The following is a 24,898-nucleotide window of genomic DNA, read 5'->3' as shown; positions in this document are numbered from 1 at the left end:
ATTCAGTCCAACCATAAATTTTACCCCTTACAGTATATAAATTAGTATGATAGACTATTAGTATATTATTAGTATGATAGACAGGGTCAAAGAAGAGATCTGATGAATTTCATAAAATTCTTGATGTAGTACTAGAAGGGATTTCATGAGCCATCTAGTCCAGCCCTCTCATTTTATAGATGAGGAAACTAATTCTCAAGGCTAAGGAGAGTTTAGTCAAATTTTGGACAAATTCTGTGGTTAGGAAGTTTTCCCTCATATCAAAATACAATCAGCAACATTTCCCCCATTTTCCCTAGACCTATCCTATGGTACCAATCAAAAAAAGCCACATGCAATTCCAATGAATACTTGACAACATAATAGTTTTCCCATAAGTCTTCTCTTTTTCAAGCTAACCCTCCACAGTTCCATTAATTGAGTCTTCTTTATCATAATTTGTTCAATATTTTGTTGTTTTTTCCTCAATATTCTTCAGTTTATCTGCATTCATCTCAAAATGGACCTAGTCTTTTAAAGCAAAAATTAATGGCATTTTACTTGTTTATAGGTAAACATACCCATTGTTTATCAAGGATATCAGAAAGGCTGAATGAAAAAGGTGGCATCTGATATCATTCTTGATTAAAACTAGATTACAAAAGGCAGGATTGGTGGAAAGTGAATTTCCTTTAATGATTAGGGATGGCCTTTGAGAAGGCTGGAAGAGATTTTTGTCATTTTTCTCTCTTCTCATACTTCCCACATTAGGATTTTTAGAAGGGCTACTAGAAAAAAGTATATTAAATGAGACCTACCAGAAGCATTTTTAAAGGGAGTATTCTTTTTAAAAAATTAAATGTAAATTATTTGCTTACAAATTCAAAGAAAAGTACAAATTTAATCATGACTCTTTCATGAACTAATGTTTTGAGGACACAGTTCCATTAATTGAGTCTTCTTCATCATGATTTGTTCAATATTTTGTTGTTTTTTTCCTCAATATTCTTCAGTTTATCCACATTCATCTCAAAATGGACCTAGTCTTTTGAAGCAAAAATTACTTTTTTTTTCTGTAAGACTCCATAATCTTATGTTATTCTACAACTGTTTTTTAATGTGATAGGAGTAATAATAACCTACTCCTGTGTACCTTTTTGAAATGACTGAATGGATGAAAAAAGGATTCAGATCCTTCAAAACTAAAAAGAAGAATACCATTATTTCTGAAACATGGCAATAGTGTTTTTGATTCAGTGAATTATAAAAAGCCCAGTTCAAATTTTTTAAAACAACTCTATTACAAGATAGGGGCTAGGATTTCAAAAAATTAACAAACTGTAGAAACATACTATAAATCAACTTCCCTATTATTTTTTTATTTTGGCACTTTATTGGTCAAGTAGTTGAAAGTTCTGAAAAACAAAAGACTTTTACACTTGAGCTATAATAAAGCAATCATCTGTTGACAGGGCAAAAAATTTTACTTTAATGATTCAAATAGCTTTATCAAATAATGCCATTTAATAAGTACTACATATCAAACTCAAGTGGAAAAATGTACATGAGGATCTTTGTTGGCCTCTGAGTGATTTTTTTTTTTAGTGCAAAACAATAAATTTTTATTTGTTCACTGTTAGTCATGAGCAACTGCCTTGACATTTTTAGAACATTCTAATAAAGACAGCAAAACCTTTTGATTCCAATTCTTATTCACTAGGATTGTACCATTTTCCCTTCCCCCCAGTGATTTAGAACATCACATCTTAATATTTATATTTTATTGTATTTTTATTTATTTTGTTTAAAAATTTCCCAATTACAATTTATTCTGATTCAGGTGGCACTTGGAGTGTTTTAGCACAATAGAGCTGATTGGCTTTGGATCTGATACTTCTGCTACAGAACATTTTGTTGTCAGATTTCTATTGATATTGATATGGGTTCCTTCCTGTCTCTAACATGCCTACCATTCTTTTCTCTCTCTCTGTCTCTGTCTCTCTGTCTGTGTCTTTCTCTGTAATTCTCTGTCTGTGTCTCTGTCTCTCTTTCTGTCTCCCCCTTACCACCTCTACCTTTTTCTCTCCGTGAAAAATTCTATAATGCAGAGGGGACTACTGTTCTTCTGCTATATTGTAAAGTCTATATAACCTGACATGCCCATATGTTAAAAAGAAGCTTGATGTTAAAGTAATTAGCTGTATTTTAACTCCTGCCTTTAATTTATCAAATACAGAAAAATCTTCTAGACCAGAAGGAATGTGTCACATAAAATCACAAGTTACTTGCTTGACAGAAATTTTTATTCTGCCTTCATATTTAAAATAAGGGTTTTAATGGGCCAGTAGTTTGGCAGGCAACATAATGAACTGTCATGCCTGATACCTGACTTGGGAAGTGACTCTGGCATCAGTGTTCCATTGGCCAATTGAGACTGGAAGCAGGATGGTTTTGGCTTTGGTAGACAAAATGCTGTTTATATCACTGTTCAACACCTGCTACTGGATGAGCCACAGAGCATCACCAATGTCAGGGTTGGAGGAAGCGATGCATGGAGTCTTCCTAGCACTGGGGTGAGTGCCAAGTGTGTACTATAAATGACTGGTGGAAGAACGCCGTGGAGAAAACAGATTATAGTTACAAGGACGTTTTTGCTACATGCCCACTGGAGAATATATGTGTGTATATTGGTATGGGTATATATGCTCTTATGTATGCATATAGATTTGTCAAGAGGAGGAAGGAGAAAGGAAAAGACTGGAGGGAGGAAGGGAGAGAGCAGCCACCTGGGTACAAAAATTATCTTTCCACTTTAGAAAGTCAGAAGCCTTTCTTTGGTAGACATCCAGGGCCAGAGTTTTTGCATGCAAATCAACTATTGCAAATACAAGGTAAAAAGAAAAGGTTTAATTTGGATTCTTGAATTTATTTTTATCTCTGCTTTAACTGGTTTCAGATAGACAAATATTAAGGTAGGGCTGACAACTGAATCACTAACATTAAAATTAAGCTTGGAAAGTTTATAAAACACTTTGTGGACATTTCTTCACTTATCCCTACAATAAGTCTCTGACATAGTTCATTGTGTTCACTTTCACAGATGAGAAAAATGAGGCATTGTTATGTGACTAATCTGTGACCATACAGCTCATGTGGAAGATGAAGCTACAGCTGTAGAACTTCTAGTCCTCAGTGCCATTTCAACTATAATATAGATTAAGATTAATTTCCGGATTAGATATAACTATGTATATTAGATTGACTTTAGAGGCTCAAAAATGCAGAACCGTTTATTTTTCTTCTTTGACAAATGGTAAAAACATTCATAACTCAATTGTATATGTCTCTCTCCAAAATTACTGGCTGGACAGGTTTTATGATTGGTTGACAGAAGGGAGCAAGTTGTATGACTGGAGAAAATATTATAAAATGAAGTAATTAAAGGATTAGAAAGCAAGATCTGTGGGAAAACCATTTAAAGGTAATTGTCTTAACCCAGAGGAAAAAATATTAAGGAGAAAACTAAGTAACTGCTTTCAAGGATAATTCATGGAAATGGTGGAAATGGTTGTCTATTTAAAGGGGAGGGAAAAGGAAGAGTTTTTATTTTTTAAGAGGAAAAATTTTAAACCATAATATACAACTCCAATTTTTACAGTTGGATAAATTAACTAAACAGAGATTAATTAACTCTTTGATAGCCAGGACTAAGTTTTGTTTTTTGGTCTTTACAAACTCAACTCAGCTTTCAGTCTACAATATATATTAAGCATCTACCGCATTTCAGACACCAGGCTAAAGCTTGAGAATCAGAAGAAAGGAAAAAAGAGTCCTTGCTCTTAAGGAGCTCACAGTCTTGGAAGTAATATATATAACAATTAATATAACGATTTTTATAACAATTAATAACTTTATAACAATTCATAACAATTTTTATAACACAGGATATAACAATTTTATAACAATTAATAACTATTAGTAAATGGTTATTGAATCATTGCCAGACATCTTTTTCCTGTGATTCTATGATTTTCCTGTGTCTAGCAAGAAAGAATCACAGGAGGATTACTTGTTAACTGCAGGATTTAAGGTCCTTATTTCTCACCTTCTGTTTCTAAGAAGCAGATCAACCCATTGATAACCACTGAGCACACTAATGCAGAAAATTATTTTTTGAAAGCACCTTATGCTAGACTATGTGAAGATACAAAGAAATACCACAGAAAACCAATGGAAAACCTTTACCTTTTCTACATTTGTATAGAGCAGTTCCATTTCCCTTTAACAGTAAAGAAAATCTGTTTCACAGTAGGCACCTTGACTGTTAAAAAAATGTGCTATCAGGCATCACTAGGATGAAACACTTAAGAACATATTCTTGAGGGAAGAAATGTGATTTAGCAAAATAAAGACTACATCATGGCAGGAGAGGCTAATAAGGTTTCAGAGAAAGAGAGCGGGACTCCTGCACAAGAATACTAAATATACTGTTAGCAGCATTGGAGCACAGAGTCCTTTTTTTTCCCCCTAGGAAGAATAATTGTCAAAGGTCACTCTTCAAATTTAATCTTCTTAATTTATCTAAAATAAGTCTTCAAGCAGGCTACACAAAATGGACAAGTTAATCCAATCAGTAGTACATTACAAGTCTTCAATTTCATCTGCTCTGCCCTCTAATGCAATGACATAAACTTGGATAGTGCCGAAACATAGGAAGCCTTTTGATTAACACGTTCCCTACTTGATGATCCACTGTTCCCACAGGTGCCGAATATATTAATAGACTAAATAATCAGAAGAAACGCATTCCATTCCAAGAAGCCTATGGTAAGATCGACTCATTTCTGCTGTATTCCAGGATAAGCAAATTTACTAGGAAAAAAACCCAAACCACTCCTCTAACTGTCTTCCTATCCCACTCCTCACAGAAAGAACGTACTCCAAAGCAAATGAACCAATGGGTCTAGGATCTTAGAGCTAAGAGACCTGGGTGCTGCATCTAGAACTCAACGTCTCTATCTAGCGATCTTCCTATGGCACTAAATAGTCTTGATGAAAATGGCATCACTCCTTTTGCTCCTTAATTAGTCTATGGATAATTTTTACTCAATAATCAGAACATAGGTTTGTTTTTAAAGTTTTAAGTCTTAAAAGAGGCAGAAAGGATACTAGATAGAGGCTAGCGTTGGAGTATGCATGATCTGTATTTAGGTCCCGTCTCCTACATCCACACTGAATACGTAACACTAGGCAAGTCGCCCATCATCGCAGTGCTTCAGGAGACTCTCTAAGATCTCAAGTTGTACAGCAAGTATTGACCTCCATTAGGGGAAGCATTTCCTCAATGGGAATTCCCCATGTGGATGAAATCACAGGTCTGAGCCAATGGACTTTCAGTCCATTGGTATGAATACTCAGCTCTGTCAAAGAGTGCACGTACATTAATTTTGTCATAGAATATGAAAACAAATTACAGACGGCATTTTCAATGATGTAAGCAAGAGGTCATTAAAACTTGAGGGAATCCACACCACAGTTGCTATTCATTTTAGGTTATATTTATTTCTGTGAAACTGACTCATGGTGACAGTTATAGGAATGCTATTTCCTATAGCACAGAAGCAGGTATCTACAGGAGCTGGACTGAAATATAATCACTACCCAAGACCACCTGCCTTCATGGTCAGAAAAAGAAAAAAAAAAACAGTGCCCAGGAGAGGGATCTGTTTTATCAAATCATACTTCATTACATAGCTATTTGCATAAAGCATTAGATGGCCATCTGCTAATACACTCCATTTTATATAATGTATTGAAATCAATCTGTTCAGATGGCTGGTTACTGATAGACAGAATGGTATGGAGTCAAACAAAGAGGAAAAGGTAAAATGCCAAAGGGAGTGAGAAAAGACGACCGATTTTGAGGTGAAAAGTACATTGTTTATTGTAAAATTTGAATATGCTATCATTTAGAGGCTTCACCTTTGCTGTATGCACAGAGGAAGAAAACAGGGACTTCAGGGAAATAAGAAAATACTTCCACGGCCATCAGTATCATTTTATGAAATGCTTTCTAATTATCCAGATTAGCTCAGCCTGCTGGTCCAACTAGACACATTTCAATTCTTAAATTGTCCAAAAAAAAAAAAAGACATTTCCAAAAGGATTCTGAGCTATCACCAATAATAAAGGAAGAAGAACGGAGGGCAGAACCAAAGAGTTCATCTAATTCCAAACAGAATTTAATCATGACATAATCTGAGACCTATCAGGAATCTGAATGGTACAGTTTTTTTTTTCTTTAAATTAGTCTTAAATTTGAATTTGGGCTACTTACAACTTGTGTAACTTTGGATTTAACCTCCAGAGGCCTTAGTTGGTCATTCATCACTTATTAAGCATCTATTATGTGCCAGGCACTATGCTAATCATCTCTGTCCTCATGGAGTTTACAACTAATGGAGGAGCTTAAAAGAGGGGCATGTTTTAAAATGGTCCCTTCTATCCACCGATCTAGGTCACAGATGTTTTTCCATCTGCTTACACTTCTTTCTTCTTTCTTCTCTCACTATTGCATAGTCTTGGAAGTAAGGACCGAACAAGCTTAAACAGCCAATGGGGCTAGGTAATAGCCAAGGCAGGTTTTAGGTGACTTGGAAATTTATTGGTATAAGGAACTTCCAATATGAAAATTCCTCCTACTAAAGTAGACCAGCACCTCATCTGCAACCAGAAAGGGAAACATGGAAATATGGTTGGTATTAGAGAAAAGGAATGACCGTAAAACACAAAATAAAGTTGTTAATTGATAACATCAAAATCACCTTTCATTGAAAATGCCTTGAGCTGTGCATGGTCAGACGGGGATATAGTATAGTCTTCATTTTTATTTATTTTTATTTTTTTAAACCCTTACCTTCCATCTTAGAATCGATACTCTGTATTGGTTCCAAGGCAGAAGAATGGCAAGGGCTAGGCAATGGGGGTCAAGTGACTTGCCCAGGGTCACACAGCTGGGAAGGGTCTGAGGCCAGATTTAAACCTAGGACCTCCCATCTCTAGGCCTGACTCTCAATCCACTGAGCCACCCAGCTGCCCCTAGTATAGTCTTTATACAAAGAAAAACTTTATGATAATTTGAACTGAACTGATACCAGTGTATGTGACTTCTTCAGAGTTATTTTACGATAATTTCTAGCATATGGATAGGATTCAGGGTATGATGACTTAATGAACGACTGATATGACACCTACAAAAATTTAAGCCTGGAATAGGCCTGGGAGGTTATCTAGAGTTATAGGATTCAGAGCTGGGGAAAAGCTTGGAGGCCACGGAGTCTGAAGCCCATAGAGTTCAAAGACAAGGACATCGAAGCCCAGGGAGGGGAGTTTATTTGCCCGGGGTCTCACAAGCCACATTAGAAGTAGAATTTGAGCCCCAGCCTTTAGATTCCATTTGCAATATTCGTCACCTTATGCCCTGTGCCATTTCATCTCCATTTTACAGATGCTAGGACCACTTTACATTCTGCTCTGAGGACGGATCCAGCATAACAGAATAATAAATAATAATAATAGTATCCACAGTGTTTGGCTTTACAATGCACACCCCACCCGAGTCCCTCTTGACAACCCTGCTCTCTCCTGTCTTTCCCCCAGTGTTGGTGCACAGAGGGATGGCATTTATCTTAGAGAGAGAAGGATCTATAGGACGTGAACAGACAGGCATGTTCTCTACATGGAAACATCACCTTATTTCACAGGCTTCCTCTCCATAGGATTTGGGGGTGCTTCCTAGACACTGGAAACAACAAATTCTCCAGAAATCCAATGACCGCTCCAAAGAGGAAGGCTGGGTTTCACAATGGCGTTGACGGATAAACCCGAACTGTATCTCAGATCATACAGCGTTCTATTCAGAGAGCAGAGCCATGTGGCCACAATTCACCACTCATTTTAGGCAAGATTCATTTCAAGAAGACCATGAAAGGTCACCCCTCTTAGAGTCTGATATTCTGTGTTTGAATCCTGCTGCTTCCTTCTGGTATGCAAGTTGATCCCCGAATCTCAAGTTTTTTCACCAGTGAAATTGTGCTGCTGATGCTCATCTCACAGTAATGGAAAGATTCAAAGAGCTAACATATGTGAATGTGTTTTTATTGAAAGTTATGTTGACTCTGTGACCCATTGTTCCCAGAGCTGTTGTCAGTGTTGGCGAAGACAGCTTTTTTCATTATCTACTTTGTCGTGTATCCTGCCAGTGATATTTGTGCCCCTACCAGCAAATTGTCAGGTACTCGTACGTTGGAGAGGAACTCACGATGGAAGGAGCCAACCCCGTTACTGACATGTAACCATCTGAATTGTCCTTATTTCATGATGAAAGTTATCAATAAAAGCTGCCTCATCTTGAAACTCTCACTGATCTCTACTATGTGTTGCTACCTTGATGTACTTTTAATAAACTCCTTTAATTTTCCCAAGTTTTGCCTCCATAAACTGGATGAAAGCCCCCCAAATAATTCTCCTTTTAAGACTCTGAAAATATTTAAATGTCCGTACAAATATAAATTATTCATATCATCATTACTAAAATAGTAACATTAGCAGTTGGAATATTTTCCAATTGCCCAGTCCTGGCTGCAGCCTATGCTGACCTTTAAGGTAAAGCCAGTGAAGATTTGAAACACATAATTATAATGCACAGGGCATCTACGCCTCATGATCTCATTTGCACTAACGACATCTGGGAGAATTAGACACTACCCATTACATTCAACCTGGACTTTAGTTATGATACCTATTTTGTATAGAGAAAAACTAAAGGACTGCAAGTATTGTAATTTAGACTTGCAATTAGACACTGAATTTTCACTCTGTCAACCCAATGATTATTTAGCAAAGTTTATATTCACAGCACCCACATTGCCCTATATAATCCTTTATCATTCTTAGTAACCCCAACCTTTTTCTACTGATCGTCTTATTGCCAAGTAAGAGAAACATACACTTCTTGAAAATGAATAAACCATAATTAATCAAGGCAAAAAAAAACACCTTTCCTCAAAAAATACTTCTGGATATCTCCTCTAAATATATATAAAAATTTTTTTTAATTAAGTCAAAAGTAAAAGAAATGGAGAAACTAAGAAATCAAATGAAATTTCTTTTTAATCCTATAATCCATTTCCTATATATTAATCCTGATTTCTTTAATTTTTTTAATATATTCAGAAATAAGTTCATATGTGCATTTCCTAGGTTACGTAGTCTTTAACTACTTGAAAAATATACTAATTTCATAGGCTGAAATGATTCCAGAACCCAGATATCCTGGTACCAAGTCACCATATTTTCAACAACACTATGGTCCTACATGAGAGGAATGAGAGATAGTCTTTAAAATCAGGAAGACCTCGGTTCAAGTTCTACCTGGTACTACCTGTGTGACCTTGGGCAGTGCATTTAATTTCTCAATAATCTAGGTCTCTTCTAAGACTTGCATTAATAAGAGGGAGTTTCCTCTCCTAAGAATTCACTCTACTAATGAAATCACAGTTCTTATCTCTTACGCTTAAATGATAAAATTCCATTTTGAAGGAACCACAGGAAATACCAAGCAATTTCTGTTCATTACTTGCCCTTCCAACATGGCATCATATAGCTGGGTTGGCTAGAAGACTGTTTTTGGTAAGTTATAAAAAATGAATAACTATATTTCCATATTAAATTACAATGCTTAGAAATGCTCAGACTAATTTCCTGGATAGAGGAGCATCAAAATACATTCAAAATAAACTTTAAAACTAAATAAAAAGTTACAACAACTCTCAGGCAATCAAAAAGCACAAAAAGAACAAAGAAAGAAGACCTGTTCCCTTTTCTATTATTTTTGGAGAAGTAAATGCCATTTAAAAGAGCTGTGAATGATAGAATTGGAAAGGAACATGCACGTCCCATGGCAACACCCTCTCAAGATGGTGCCAAAGGCTGAAATAACCTTGATTTTATAGTCTCTCTAGCCAAACTGTAGCAAAGTTATTTTTGGATCTGGCCTAATGGGAACTCAGCCCAGGCTAGCCTTAGACATTCAAAGTAGGAGGAACGATTCTAACTGAAACTGGATCTGATTTTGTTTGTAATTATTTTACCTGCAAACCTTAATGACCACACAATGGGCCTGGAAGGACATTTGTCTGTTTCCTATTGACTAAATCTGTGATTTCATGGGTAAGGAACTTCCTTTCTCATTGTTGTTTGGTACCTTCTCTCTTTTGTACATGCACAGAACAGACATTGTTAACCTGGAGTTTATACATCTAAAAGAGATGAGGAGGAAAAAAATCATACTTTTATTTGTCATAATTTCTACCTGAAATTTCACATTTTCTTCAATTGTTTAAAAACACTATGCTGATGACAAGTCCATAAGCTTTACTGGACTCCCAAAGATATCCAAGACATCTGCCAAAGGGTTGAGACTTGCTGTCTAACAGGACTGTTTAAAGCACTGAAAAGTTAAGTAACTTGTCGAGGGTCAGATGTCAGTAGCTATCAGAGCATCTCAAACAGTGGACCATGTTAGTTCTCGAACTTAGAGGTAGGTAAGAAAAGATTCCTAAAGAAATAAAGCCAGACAAACTTGAAAGACATCATTATAAAGAATTATAAAGAGTTGTTTTATGTTTGCCTTTATTGCTATCTAAAGAACTAAAGGGTATAATCACAATCTCACCATTAAACTTATCATTTGATTTATTTTGCTTATGTCCTATGGCAAGAAATCAATAATTATATTTAAAATTATGAAAATGACCACAGTTGTAATGTAATATACTTTTTTAAATGATATTTACCAGGGGTAAAGCTTCATATGGATTAAATTAGAAGGAAGAATAAGAGAGAAAGGCTGTTAGGGATAGGGGAGTCCATAATAAAACTGAGAATACTATTTTTCTATGTCTTCCTAGAATAGTTTTGAATAGATAAATGAAAGTATAAAAGAAAACATCTTACAAAATAAACTCTAAGTTAAGATTTGTACCAATGACAGAGTATTGGCAGGGTGAGGGGCAGAACACATAGCATTTCAGTTATCTTTGAAAATGATGATTATAAAGTAGCACTGAAGTTATTCTTGCATGAAGGATATACTGAAATGTCATTGTGTCATGGAAATTAGCCAACAAGAAGTCATTCTATTTAAAGAGAATCCCATTTATTCCAACATTTTCCCCTCTGAAAGAACATTATGTATATTTGCATCAGACTTGCTTATATGCTAACAAGGCAGCCCAGGGTTTTCAATTTCACTTATAGTCCTATCCAGAAGAATTTTTTCATTAAAAAAAAAAAAACAACAACCTGACTATAGCTGAGGATATTTTGTTGTTGTTGTCATATATTTCCAATGAAAATGTAAACAGTTGGGCCTATATAGTGCGAAGAAAAGTAGAGATGTGAGTTGCCTGGTAAATTCAGGGTATGAGGAGAATCAAGCCACCTCTAAGGAAAATGCAAGCAGATCTCATGAATCAACCAAAAATACACCACAGTATTTACACAGTGTATGGTTTTATGTAAAAAAAAAAAAAAGAAAGAACTCTTATTTATAGGAACTCAGATTAATGTATAATAAAGCCCAGGCTATTGAGCCAGTTTCTGAAGGTTAGGGCTTTCATAAACAAAGAATGTGTTTATATGAAGTAGAGTTTCTGCTGGCCAGTGTGAGCACTCTATCAATCTGGTTTGGGGTTCAGAGGCATGCCAAACACGAATACTGTGAAAATGAACAAAAACAGATCTGTAATCTTCCTCATCCAGCTATTTCTATCCTAGCCCAAGATTGTATTTGTTTACCTCTTTTGAAGACTCTGGGGATAGCAAGGGGGGTTTTATTTTGTTTTGTTTTTATTTTTAACTCCTCCTTGATATCGTCCTTCCCCCATTTCCCAAAACATCTGGCTCCTTACTTTTCAAGGGATGGATGGAGAAGACAGATGATAAACAATAATTCAACTTTCTTAAAGCACCAAGAGCACAGATAGGCTTATCAAAAATAAATCACTAACTGGCATTTGAACAAAACAGGCAATTAATTCCAACTCTTGTTGCTTCAAAATATAAATAGCTGAAAGGAGGTGACTGCAAAAATTAAAAAAAAAAAAGTTCAACTTAAAAGGGAGATGGTGAATTCCAAGCCCAATGATGTGGGCTTGAAAATGGAAAGGTCAGTCCCTTCCTATTTTCCCAAGGATTTCTTATGGAAATTGAACATTTTAAAGATTGACTATCTTAAATAAGAAACCATATAAAGATGAATATTCACATATGTAATTTATGATATTCTCAAAGTAGGACAAAAATGCTGTCATGATATTTATAATTCATTCATTCATCAGATTAACAAATACTTTTCCTTATGTTTCCAAACTCAACTCTAAGACAAACCTCTACAAGAGGGCTTTACAAATTCTCCCAGTTATTGGGATTTTACTCCACAAAATAAAGATGGTTTTTTTTAATACAATTTGTACATACACAAATAGGTTCATGTCTCCACCAATGGAAAGTGAGCTCCTTGATTACAAGGATTCAGTTTTCTCTTTTTATTCTCCACATCTACCTCAATATCTGTAACAGAGGAAGCCCATAATACATACTTGATGATTGAAATTCATGTAATGTGTAAATTATAATGCTAAGTATCATGAAAAAGTCTTTGTCCTCGAGTTTATAATCTAATGATAAAGTGTCAGTTTTTAAAATATGTATTTTATTTATAAAGATAAGTCGGCCAAATATATTTTATATAAACAACCATAACTAATTTTCATTTTTTAAAAGTTGTACAGAGCTCTTTTTCTTAATTTGAGTTAAATTACCACAAAGAATATATTTTTACATCTAACTACCAGTGGCCATTGGTTTCACACCCATAGTTATTAACAGATAAATATTCAAAATCTGTAAAGGATATTACGAGCTCTTTATAACATGATCCTAAGTCCTTAACAGTGAGATTGGTTATGTAGGAAGCTGGGCTGATATACATACATACATACATACATACATACATATCTACCTATCTATCTACTTGTCTGTCTGTCTGTCTATCTATCTACCTATCTACCTATCTAACTACCTATCTGTCTATCTATCGACCTACCTATCTATCTACCTATCTATGTACCTGTCTATGTACCTGTCTGTCTGTCTATCTATCTATAAATATATATCAGACCATAAAGCAACAAAATCCACTTTTGGACAGCTGTAATTTATAGATTGAAGTATTTTTTAAATGCTTATTTTTAGTTCTTTTTATTATTATCAAGTATGTTTCCATTTTTGCTGCTTTGACAAGGTTGTACTTCTGAAGAACTTGGCCCTCTGGGGATAATCAGTATGAGTCTAATCCTTGTGAAAGATGGTCCCTCAAATACTAAAAGATAGCTGTCATGCCCTTATCCTCTCAACTTTTCAACTTTCTTTTCTCCAAGGCCATCAGCTGATCTTTACATGGCATGAACGTACTCAGTCAACAATCATTTATTAAACATTACTATGTGCCAGGCACGTGTTAAGCTCTTGTTGCCCTCCTTCATAAACATTCCAGGTCATCAATGCTCTTAATAAAATGTGGTACACTTCAAAACGAACCCAAGTATTTCAGATGGGGTCTGTGATCAATGCTGATCACAATAGCATCTTTGTAGTCTTAGATGTTGGGCAACTAGTTGGCACACTGGATAGAGTGCCAGGTCTGGATTCCAGAAGACATGGGTTCAAATGTGGCCTCAGACAGATATTAGTTGTGTGATTCCAGGTAATCTGTTTGCCAAAGTTTCCTCATCTGTAAAATGAACAGGAAAAGGAAATGGCAGACCATTCAATACCTTTGTCAAGAAAAGCCCAAATGGAGTCAGACATGGCTGAAACAAGTCCTGGACTTTACACCTATTTTTATGGAGTCTAAGACTGAATTAATTTCCTTGCCTGCCATATCACAGCACTGACTCCTATGGACCATGGAGTCCACTAGAAAAGCCACATATTTTCAGACAAACTCCTATCTAGACATGCCTCCTTCACCTTGTACTTGGCAAGTTGATTTTTGAACCCAAGTTTAAGACATCACTTTATGCCCCTATTAACGTTAATCATTCAATTAATTTAGCCATCTATTTTCTATGAGCAAAACTTTGCCATACTCTAGCTCTAGCAGAGAAAATTATGGTCACAAGAACTTCTGAGAGCAACCCAAATTATTTAACAGATATTTAGAGATCATCTGAGTACTATTACTTTGCTAAATTGCCTAATTTTAAGATTCATTAAAATGAATAAATGTTAGATTATAGTCCAAAATCTGAAATTGGAGCTATAGATGTAATTATATCACCAGTCCCATTCCTGAAACATTTACAGCTTGGTGGGTCTTGAAGAGCTTGTGCCCTGATTTTGAGATGCCAGAATCACCATTACATCATGAGAGAGCAAAGCAGAACTCAAGGAAATTATAAAATCCATTTAAAAAAAGAAAAAAACTTTATTGATGAGTTTTATATTCACATTATGAACATTTTCACATTACCTGTATACACTCTATTACTAGTCTCTGATAATGAATAAAACAATTAAACAAAACACATAATATAGTGACTTCATCTGAAGATACATGCTATATTCTGCATCTGTAGCAACACTCCCAACTCTTTATGTTTTATTATCAATGGAAATTTATTTTCTCTCTTTCCAACTATCCCCCATTGAAAAAAGAGAGAAAAAACAAATTCCTTTTAATAAATATACAAAGTCAAGCTCACCAAATTCCATTATTGGTTATGTGCAAATTATCATAGATATGCAACAATATGTTATATAAATATTATATATATAACATATATAAGCATGCATATGCAAACATATACACATTCATGATAGATCTATCCAGACATACACATACATCTCATTTTGATCCTTAAGTCTATCTGATAGGAGGTATACAATATGTTTCAATGTTGATTCTCTGGCATCATGGCTGGTCACTGTATTGATTACAGTTCTTATAATTTTCAAACTTTTATTGGGGAGATAGAAAAATATGTATATAATGCTTATTTTGTGCCTGGTACTGCGCTAATTTCTTAAAAAAAAAACAAATATTATCTTATTTGATCCTCACAATAATTCCACTAGGTAAGTGATGATATTCTTTTAAAGATGAAAAAACTGATGAATCAGAGGAAGTGAAGCCACTTGGCCAGGGTTACATAGGTCATAAGTGCCCGAGGCCACATAGAACTTGGGTCTTCCTCATTCTAATTTATATTGCTGCCAGCTGCCTATTTACTTGTTATTTATTCATTGTTGTTATTCTAAATGTCCTAACCCTGGTTTTCCTAATTTCATTCTTCATCAGTTTATTCCTTAATTCATCTAAGTCCTTTCATGTCTCTCTGAAATCATCAATGTCTTTACTTCTTACAACACAATAGCATTCTATCACATTTATATGTCTTAACTTATTCAGTATAACTGTATTCTGTGGTATCCATTTAAATTACAGGTTTTTGACACCACAAAAAGCAGTGCTAGAAATATCTGTGCACATTTAAGACCTTTTTTTCTCTGATCTTTTTCTATATAGTTATAAAAGTGGATTAAAGACTGGAAATTAGGGCACACACACATAGTGACTTTTTGTGTGTGATGCTTAACTGCTTTCCGGAATGTTTGTAGCCATCCATAGCTTCATCAATAGTGTATTAATATGCCTGTTGTTCCAAAGCCCCTCTAACAATTACCGTTTCTCATTTTTTTAAAAGCTTTGCCAGTCTGGTGGGTGTTAGGTAAAATCTCAGATTTGCTTTAATTTCCACTTTCTTAATTAATAGTGACACCCTCACAAAAATTTATAGATATATTTATATATATGGACATAAAAACCTCATAAATGAATGCAAAAAGGCAAAAATAATTTTATATATAATTTACAATTTTATTCATCCTTTTTCATCATTATAAAATAAAACTATATATGTAAAACACAATTTAAAAAGTATTGAAATCAATGAGAGATGAAATAACTTAAACCTAAACAAATGGCAAGTCAAAGAACAAATTATAGAAATGATTGATAATGTTATTGAAGATAATGAATGACAAAAAAATGAGACAATATAACAAAATTTTAGAGTTGCTGCCAAAGCAATCCTTCAGGGGAAATGTTTATTTTAACTCTTATTAAAAAAGAGAAAACATCTATTAAATTGAAAGCATGATTAAAAATACTAGAAAATAAACAAATTAAATATCAGACAACTGACAATTAAATACCAGAATAAATATACAGAAAATAAAAAATGAGATTGACAAAATTCAAAACAAAAACCAAAACCACTAAATTTATATATTATTATGTAAATTTATTATAGAATTTTATGTTAAATATTTATAAATGTATTTATATCTCATGTATAAATGATTATATATTATGTATCATTTTATATGTTATATACTATAGACATATTTACATACATAGATATAATATATTTATATATAAAACTAGGAGGTATTTTAGAAAAAATAAAAAATATAAACTATTAGCTAATTTGAGGCAGTCAGATTTTTCAAGGGATAGAGTTCTTGACCTAGAGACAGGAAGAACTAAATTCAAATTCATCTTGTGACACTCATTAGCTGTGTGAACATAGGCAAATCATTTAATCTGTGTTTGCTTTAATCCACTAGGGAAAGAAATCACAAACCACTTACTCTAGTATCTTTGCCGAGAAAACCCCATGGCATCATGAAGAGTCAAACATGACTGAACAACAGAACAACAACCAAATTAGCTAATTTGATTGAAAGAGAAGAAAAGAGAAAAACATATTACTAATATCAGAAATGTAAAAGGACACCACCCCAAATGAAGAGGAAATCAAGGATATTATTATTAACTATTTTGTGCAAATATATGCCAATAAAACCAACAACTTCAATGAAATAAATATTTACAAAACTAAAAGAATATTCAGGTTAACAGAACAAGAAATATAGAGAATTTAAACAACTCAGTTTTAGAGGAAGTCAATGAAGAAATCATTAATGAATTTCTAAAAGAAAAAAAAAACCCTTCAGAACCAGATTCATAATAAAATTCTAACATAACAATGAAATACCATATAACATCAATTATTTGCAAAAAGACACAAGTCCACAATCATGTCAAATATTCTACAATATAACTAAGATTTTTCTGCATTGTTCCCTAAAATACAATATTGAAAAAAAAAGTATTTTTCTGTGTAATAAGGAAATACTGAACCAGAAAGAGACAGACCATTCTTTCAATGTCAATACTGTATATGCAATTCCAGAATAAGTCTACTTGACTGAGTTTGAGAAAACAGCAAGGACATAATGGAACAAATGACTGGTTTTATACTCAGGAGATGTATTTTTGAATCCCACCTCTGATGCATATTAGCTATCTTGGAAAATCACTTAAACTCTCTGAGCTCCACGTTGCTCATCTATATAATGTATAATCTGTATCAGCTAACTTGTTAATACATACATTTTTTAAGTGCCTACCTACTATGTGCCAAGTATCTAGAGATACCAATCACACATACATACATACACAAAGGGACAATCCCTATACTCAAAGCACTAACAATCTTATATTCATTATATGTATAATGTATATTTATCATATTACCCATATAATGAATATGCAATATATTGATATAATTGCATTCATATCTAATTAATATTAGTCATTATATATAATTCATTATGTTAATAATGAAAATAAGATAAGCAGAAGGTAGTTTAATACAAAGTAATGCCTTTAAGTAGTTGGTAGGCTCTGGAAAGGCTTCAAGTAGAAAGAGCTGAATCATGAAAGATTTAAAGGATTCTATAAGTCAGACATGAGAAGAAGAGAGTTTTCCATGCTTTGGGGATGGCTATTGTAAAGGAACAGGAATAGGAGCTGGAAGGACATAATGGCAACAGAGAAAAGGGCATTTTGACTGGATAGCAGAATTCAAAAAGGGATTATATGGTACATAAGAAGGCTGAAAATATAGGTTGGTGTCAGGTTGTAAAGTGCTCAAAAAGTCAATTAGAAAGAGTTTATTTTTGATTCTCAAAGCAATAAGGAGTCAAATTCAAACAATACTCCTTTTACTATCTGCCTGACAAGATGGTTATGAGGAAAGTTAAGCATTATACAAATGTTGGATATTTTTATTTGGCAGAGAAAGATATTTGAGGAAAGTAAGCATCAATAAGCAAAAGTCAAGATCATTTTTGAATAGCCAAATAAATTATCTTTAACTCTTCAGAATAACTAAAACCAAGTAATAAAGCTAATGTCTTTCTTACAGAATCTCCATATAAGCTAGATTAAAAGACCACAGAGGATCCTTTTAATTATCAAGTTCTGTGGTTCTGATATAGAAAAGAATAACTGGAAATCACATTTCAACCCAGGAAATTTATACTATGAGACTGGAGGTGTTATCATAAAACCTATAAGTATTGGTGCCTGTAGTGAATGGCAGACTATATAATATCCATAGGACAAAGAAAAGGTGAAAGGTGATTGTTGAGATCAATATTTTCCCCAATAATACATTTATTTTTCCCAATTGTATATAAAAACAATTTTTTGTTTTCACTTTCTAAAATTTCAAGTTCTGAATTCTCTTTCCCCTTCGGCCCTGCTGAGACAGTAAGTTCAGTCATGCAAAACATAATTCCATATAATTCATGTTGTGGAACACACATGAAATGAAATCCACAAAGAAAATGAAGTGAAAAACAATATGCCTTGATCTGCATTTAGAGTCCATCACTTCTCCAGAGGCCCCAAATTTTAAAAGGCTTATATAAATGTATGTTTATACATATATTAGGCACTACCCTTTTTCTGTGTGGACATTTTATTTGCCTTAAATGGCAGGGGGAAAATCATTCATGTGAAAAACAAATTGCGATAGTACCAAGGACCTGAGAGAAAACTGCCACTCCAATAAATTTCCTTCAAGGATACGTTTGAAAGCCAAAGTAAAGATGGCTACAGTACATTATAGTGTACATCAGCTCATTTACGGCTATTTTCATAGTTTTGAAAGCTCTAGCTTGGCAGGGCTAACAGAGCTGTTTGAAGACCACAAAAAATTGTAGATTGCTGGTTTGTGTTAATCTGATTCAACAATTAACTCTCATTTTTTTTCCATTATGATTCAGAGATAGACTACTCATGGGAAGGCCTTGATATAAGACATTAGAAACTATAGGAGGAGAGAGGAAATAAGAAAATAAGAACCTAGAAAGGGAAGATATAAGAGCCACCTAAAGAGAGACTTCTGTTTGAAAAGGGCAGAGATGGGGAGAATCAGATGATAAGAACATGAGTTTTACTGCTGTTTCTTGCTTAGATTCCCCCCCCCCTTTAGACATTTGGTTTTCTGAGTTTTACTGCTTTTCTGTACCATAATGACTCTCTAAGGTGAAGTATTTACCAGTCTGATAAGTGTGATTAATTTTCTTCATCCCTTATCCCTTTTAGTTCCCTTTTGATTATATTTTCAAATTCCAGGTAAGTAAAAGCTCACAAACAATTCCTTCCTAAGTGTAACTCCTTCCTGCTCAAGAGTCATTCATTCATTCCAATTCAGTCTATGGTTCAGAAAGACAAACCCTCTTCTCGAAAATCTTAACCAGTTATTTCCTTCTCAAATCTGTGTTTCTCTTTTGAATTCCTTGTATTTGCTTAGCAGCAGGCATGAGAACACAACCTGTTTCTTTAAAAGTCTTCCATTTCTTGCCACGATATCATAATTAATAGTAATTATCAATTACTAGGATATATCTGGTGGTATCAAAGGACACCACGTAAATCACCAGAAGTGAGTAGTAATCATCCACTTGAAGAAGTTTCTGCTATGATTTGGATATATGTCCTAGGAAGAGAGAAGATTTTTCTATTATTGATAGGACATCTTTACAGTTGTCACATCAACAAATTGAGGGCTAAGCATGATTCCATATAGATCAACATCCCTTAAAACTACCTTGTATTCTTCTTGCCTGCCTGATTGAACTGGCTGTTTCCTGTCCCTTGATGGTACCTTTGGAGCCAAAGCATAGCACAAGCAAATTTCTTCTCATCTAATTTGTTGTACAGCCCAAGAAAAATGAATGGATGTAGGCTTTCCATAAGGATGCAAGACTATAAAGCCATGACTCTTTAATGCTTCTGAACCAAGACTCAGACCAAATATTTTTTTTTTGCTAATAGACAAGCAATTGATGTATTTTTCAATGAATTTGCTGAATAATAATGCTAAAGATTTACTAATAACAGTGATAACTAATATTTGCAAACTAAAATCACTTTGTCCTTGTATTGGGTTTTTCCCCATTAAGCAACTAATTCATACTTGATGTTTTATATTATTCATCCATTTAAACTCTCAATCATTTAGAAAGCAATTTATTCATTGGATATACAGTCAGCCTCTAAGAAGCCTCCAAGATGGCCATTAGGTGGGAGGTAGCAATTCTTTGATATACATGAACAATGTATTCATTAATATGGATGTGGATAATATATAACAACTAGAAGACCCCCATATCATATATAGACCTACAGAAAAGGTACTCTGTGGGTCTGGCTCTATTTAAGCCAATAACTCATGAGTCCTCTCTGTTATGAACTGGTGGAACAGTGATAGAGGACTGTGTATGGCATCCAAAACTCTCATTTCAAATGCAATCTTGAAATAACAGGAGAGTGACCTTATTTCCCTTTTTCATTCTCAAATTCTTCATTTTAACCCTCATGAAAGAGTTGAAATCAAAGGACTCCAGCTCGCCTTTCAGATCTAAATTTAAGGACCTCTTCCTGCTTTTACTAGGAGAGGTAATGATTGTAATTCATAGTTAAGGCATAGGGTAGTTCATGGCTTATATTAAAGGTTTGCAATAAAAAACACACACGTACGTGCCAACAATCCAAACCTGGGACATATTCCACCAGGAAGATACCCGCCATCACTTGGAAGGATGGACGTGTATAAACATCATGGAAGCAGGCACACACAAAGATTAATATAAACGGATGGAGGAAGGCGCATTGAAGGGAAATGCCTGGCTAAGGTTCCTATGAGGAGAGGACAATTACTTTTTAATGCTTTGATGTCCCTGCATCCCAGGGGTGTCACTGTGTTGACTTTTGGGGTCTGCCCCTCTCCAGGCAAGGCTTCTCTATTACTTATTAACCATCTCCTCAATCCTGAGGTTGTTAGACTTCTCAGTAATGCCCGTTTTAGGGCATGACCTCTCAAGGGTGGCTGCTGGTCATCTTGGATCCAGTCTTTAACTAGAAAACCTGTCCTTGATCCAGACATTTGATCAATGGGTCTGGGGGCCACTACAGCCAAAGACCCAAGAGGAGCAGTGAGGTAGGATACTCCCAGGATGTGATTGAGTTTATTATTTTAATTCATATCTTCCTGCTAATGGCATCAATGTCTCTATATAATTTAGGGTTAGAAAGTATTTATCATCCCCGTTTGAGAGGTCCCTAATGGGAAGCTTTAAGTTCTCAAAGCCTATTTCATGTAGGTCAACTGAAGGAAATGCAAAGGGGCAGGTAAGTTTGAGGCAACAGCTTCCTTTGCTGCCACTAAAAGCCACTGACTGATGAACAAAGAAAGATGAAGACAAGGAAAATAAAACTTTGAGAGCTTGCTGGGATGCTCTTTTTCCAAATTCTATTTTTCAAATCTATTTTTCCAAATTCATGCCTTTCACATCAAATAGTGATCATGAAAGTCTAAATTATGAAATTGTAGGATCTACCTCTGGAAGGATCTTTAGTGATTGTTTTGTTCAATGCTCTTATTTTACAAATGAAGGCGCAAAGGCCCAGAGAGATAACATGTTTTGCTTATAATGGCAGAAAGGAAAGAGGAAGGAACAGGACTCAAATCCATACTCTCCATCTCTGACTCTATAGCATTTCTCTTGTAAACAGCTTAGACGTTTGCAGCTTTCTAATGCTTTAAACACATGCAAGTTTATACATAAGTTATAATTATCTGAGTTTGCATTCTTATACCAAACAACTTCATAAGAGGTAGAAAAATTATCTTTTTTCAACTATGTATTTCTCCAGAGGTCTCATCACATAGTAGAAACCGAATAGATATTTTACATTTAATGAGTAAAAGAATAAATAAACTGAGATAAATTTAAAAAAAAAGATAAATAATCTGAGAGATGAATATAGTCTCTAAGGCAAGGCGGGGAATTTAGCAGGGTAGCAGCCCCCTGAAACAGAGTTCCAAGAAAAAAGGCACTAAAACAAATTGACAAACAACTACAGTAAGTTCATTTTATGATTTGGGGGATGACCCTCAGACACCAAACATAGTAGACACAAGCATTTATTAAAATGTTAGTTCCTTGATGTTTAGTCATTTTCAGTCATGTTGGACTCCTTGTAACTCCATTTGAGGTTTCTTGGTAAAGATATTGGAGTAGTTGCCATTTCCTTTTCCAGCTCATTTCATAGATGAAGAAACTGAGACAAACAGTCTGAAGTGACTTGTCCAGGGTCACATAGCTAGTATTGAAGAGTATTGAAGCTAGATGACTCGAAGATGAGTCTTTCTAGCATGGTACTCAGCCCACTTTTCCATTGACCATTATATGTCTATGTGAGTATAATTTAAGTTTTTCTTATTCTTGCACTAGATTAAAATAATAAATTTTAGAATTATAGAATCATAAATTCCAACCTGAAAGAACTGAGGATCATCTAGAGCAACTTCTTACTTTAAAAATATGGAAATTCAAGTCCAAAAAGGTAAATGACTTGCCTAAGGTCTCTTAGGTAGCAGATGGCTGAGTCTGGGGAGGAAACCCAGGTTATGTGACTCCAGAGTCAGCATTCTTTTATTTGCACCATGTAAAAATAAAGTAGGTTGTACATAACAAGTTTGCTCAGTTTAAAAAGTAGTTTATTATATTTTCAAATATTCTTGCCTTTTATAAAAGGTCCAGGGTCCAAACTTAGAAGAGGTAGGAAAGTGCCATCTAATGGTCAAAATGAAGAAATGTTCTTGACCTGAAGTCAGATGTTTGCACATGACATCCAGGGGCCAATAAGGTAAATGACAGTTTAAATCCTGTACGAAATTCACATTTTCTTTTATGTTACAAGGGAAATTGAGGCTCTACTTCCATAAGAGCTAAATATGTATAACTTCTTTTGTAGAATGAGTGAAACTAGTAACCGAGAAGGTCCTCTAAACTTTTTGGGTGTGGAGGTACAGATGTGGCCTTAACAGCTCTAAAAATCCTTAGGACTTTTCTCCCTTTAGTCTCTTCTCTTCTATGGCAGTCCCTTTAGATTGAATTAAAATAAATAATACAGGAAATGATTAGCATTTGTTTTGAGCTGGAAGGCATACTGGCCAAAATGTTCAGCCATCTAACAGAGATACCCTGAATCCTTCAGACTTAAGAGAAGAGTAGCACCAGCGTCAACACGTCCAGACTCCCACTTCCTTCCCTGGCGCCATTAAACCAAAGGCTTTCTGTTTCCTTTCTTCATCACCAATTACTTTTAGAATTTAGTGGGTACAAATCAATAGTGAGTCTAGCAGCGCCCTATTGAATCTTTTTGATGGACGCCTCCTCAAACAAGGAGTGAGAACAAAGATAACAAGGCTGACAATGGAGGAGGCCCTCTGTTGGGACCGGGCTGTCTTCTCCCCACGAGGTGGGAACTGTTTGGTCCCATCTGAGTAGTGGCCTCTCGTCGAGCCCCATGAACTGGGATCGAGTCAGGATGTTTTAGGCTCTTGGGTCAGACCCTCAGGCTCGCAGTTATATAGAGGGAGGGAGAAAACCAAAGGCAGAAGATCGGAGAGACCAGTAGGCACATTCAGTTCATCAGAGGGAAGCACGGCACAATCTGTGGTCCATCCATAGAACAAGAAAACACCTCTTTCCCGACATTATGAAGCCAATAGCGAACGGGTCTCCAGCACTATAATAAACACGAGGGATACACATCTCTGTCATCGAGCTCATCTAACCTTATTCATCCATTTTATAATCTTACTTGTTCCATGGAGGTCCCTTCTGGGCTTTAATGGGTGACATACACATCCCCAGGAATCATCACCTTTATACTGCAACACTTCAACCTCTTTGTACTGCAGAAATAGAGATGGGACTAAATAAAAGTGCATTTTGGATAAGAGCTAGATGAGACAAAGCATACACAGAGGTCTGATCCATTTCTGAGAGCTCTGAGAGATGGTTGTCAAAATAAAAAGGATGATAAAGAAAGAGTGGGAAAAATTACCCAAATAAAAGAGACTAAGGAGAACATTAGGATCTGCTCACCTAGGCTTTCTTATCTCTACAAAACATTAATGCAAACAATCTACAATCCAATCAAATCCACCCCTGGAAAAAATGTGGGATGGGAGCAGGAACGTTTTTATGGAAATTTGCCTATTCCTCTTCCATAGTCTTAAAAAGGGGGGCTTCTGGGGCTCCTTACAATCTCCAGGGAAAAAAGCAAGCAGCTCCTCTTTTGGATATCCTAAGCTCTTCTGACTTTACATCACCACCTGCACATACACACACACACACACACACACACACATCTATATGTGCTTTTCCTCCAGGAGAAGGTCAGCAACATGAGGCTCAAAACCCATTTCCCTTTGGAATTTGCACTCTCAGGCAACTGGCAGAAAGCCAGTAACATGGGAGACATATAATAAATGATTCCCGAATGTTAAATGATTAACCAGCAATCGCCAACCAAATCTTTTCAGTCACACAACTCGCTGAAGTCACAGAGTAAGATAAA

General features: G+C 35.1%; 1 protein-coding gene and 1 long non-coding RNA gene across 9 annotated transcripts in view; one reads left to right on the top strand and one right to left on the bottom strand.

The window, feature by feature from the left end:
• Positions 1-24,898, bottom strand: part of NAALADL2 (N-acetylated alpha-linked acidic dipeptidase like 2) — a 1,419,153-nt gene that overhangs the window by 576,661 nt on the left and 817,594 nt on the right. The window lies entirely within an intron of this gene.
• LOC130455896 (uncharacterized) lies at positions 3,084-8,394 on the top strand. Its single transcript, XR_008914151.1, has 3 exons — positions 3,084-3,460; positions 4,744-4,806; positions 7,639-8,394. It is a non-coding gene; the product is annotated as an uncharacterized LOC130455896 (long non-coding RNA).

This window comes from Monodelphis domestica, chromosome 8 (assembly GCF_027887165.1).
Source record: "Monodelphis domestica isolate mMonDom1 chromosome 8, mMonDom1.pri, whole genome shotgun sequence".
Classification (NCBI taxonomy): Eukaryota; Metazoa; Chordata; class Mammalia; order Didelphimorphia; family Didelphidae; genus Monodelphis; species Monodelphis domestica.
The sequence above is the reverse complement of the archived record's forward strand: the minus strand, read 5'-3'. Positions and strand labels throughout refer to the sequence as shown.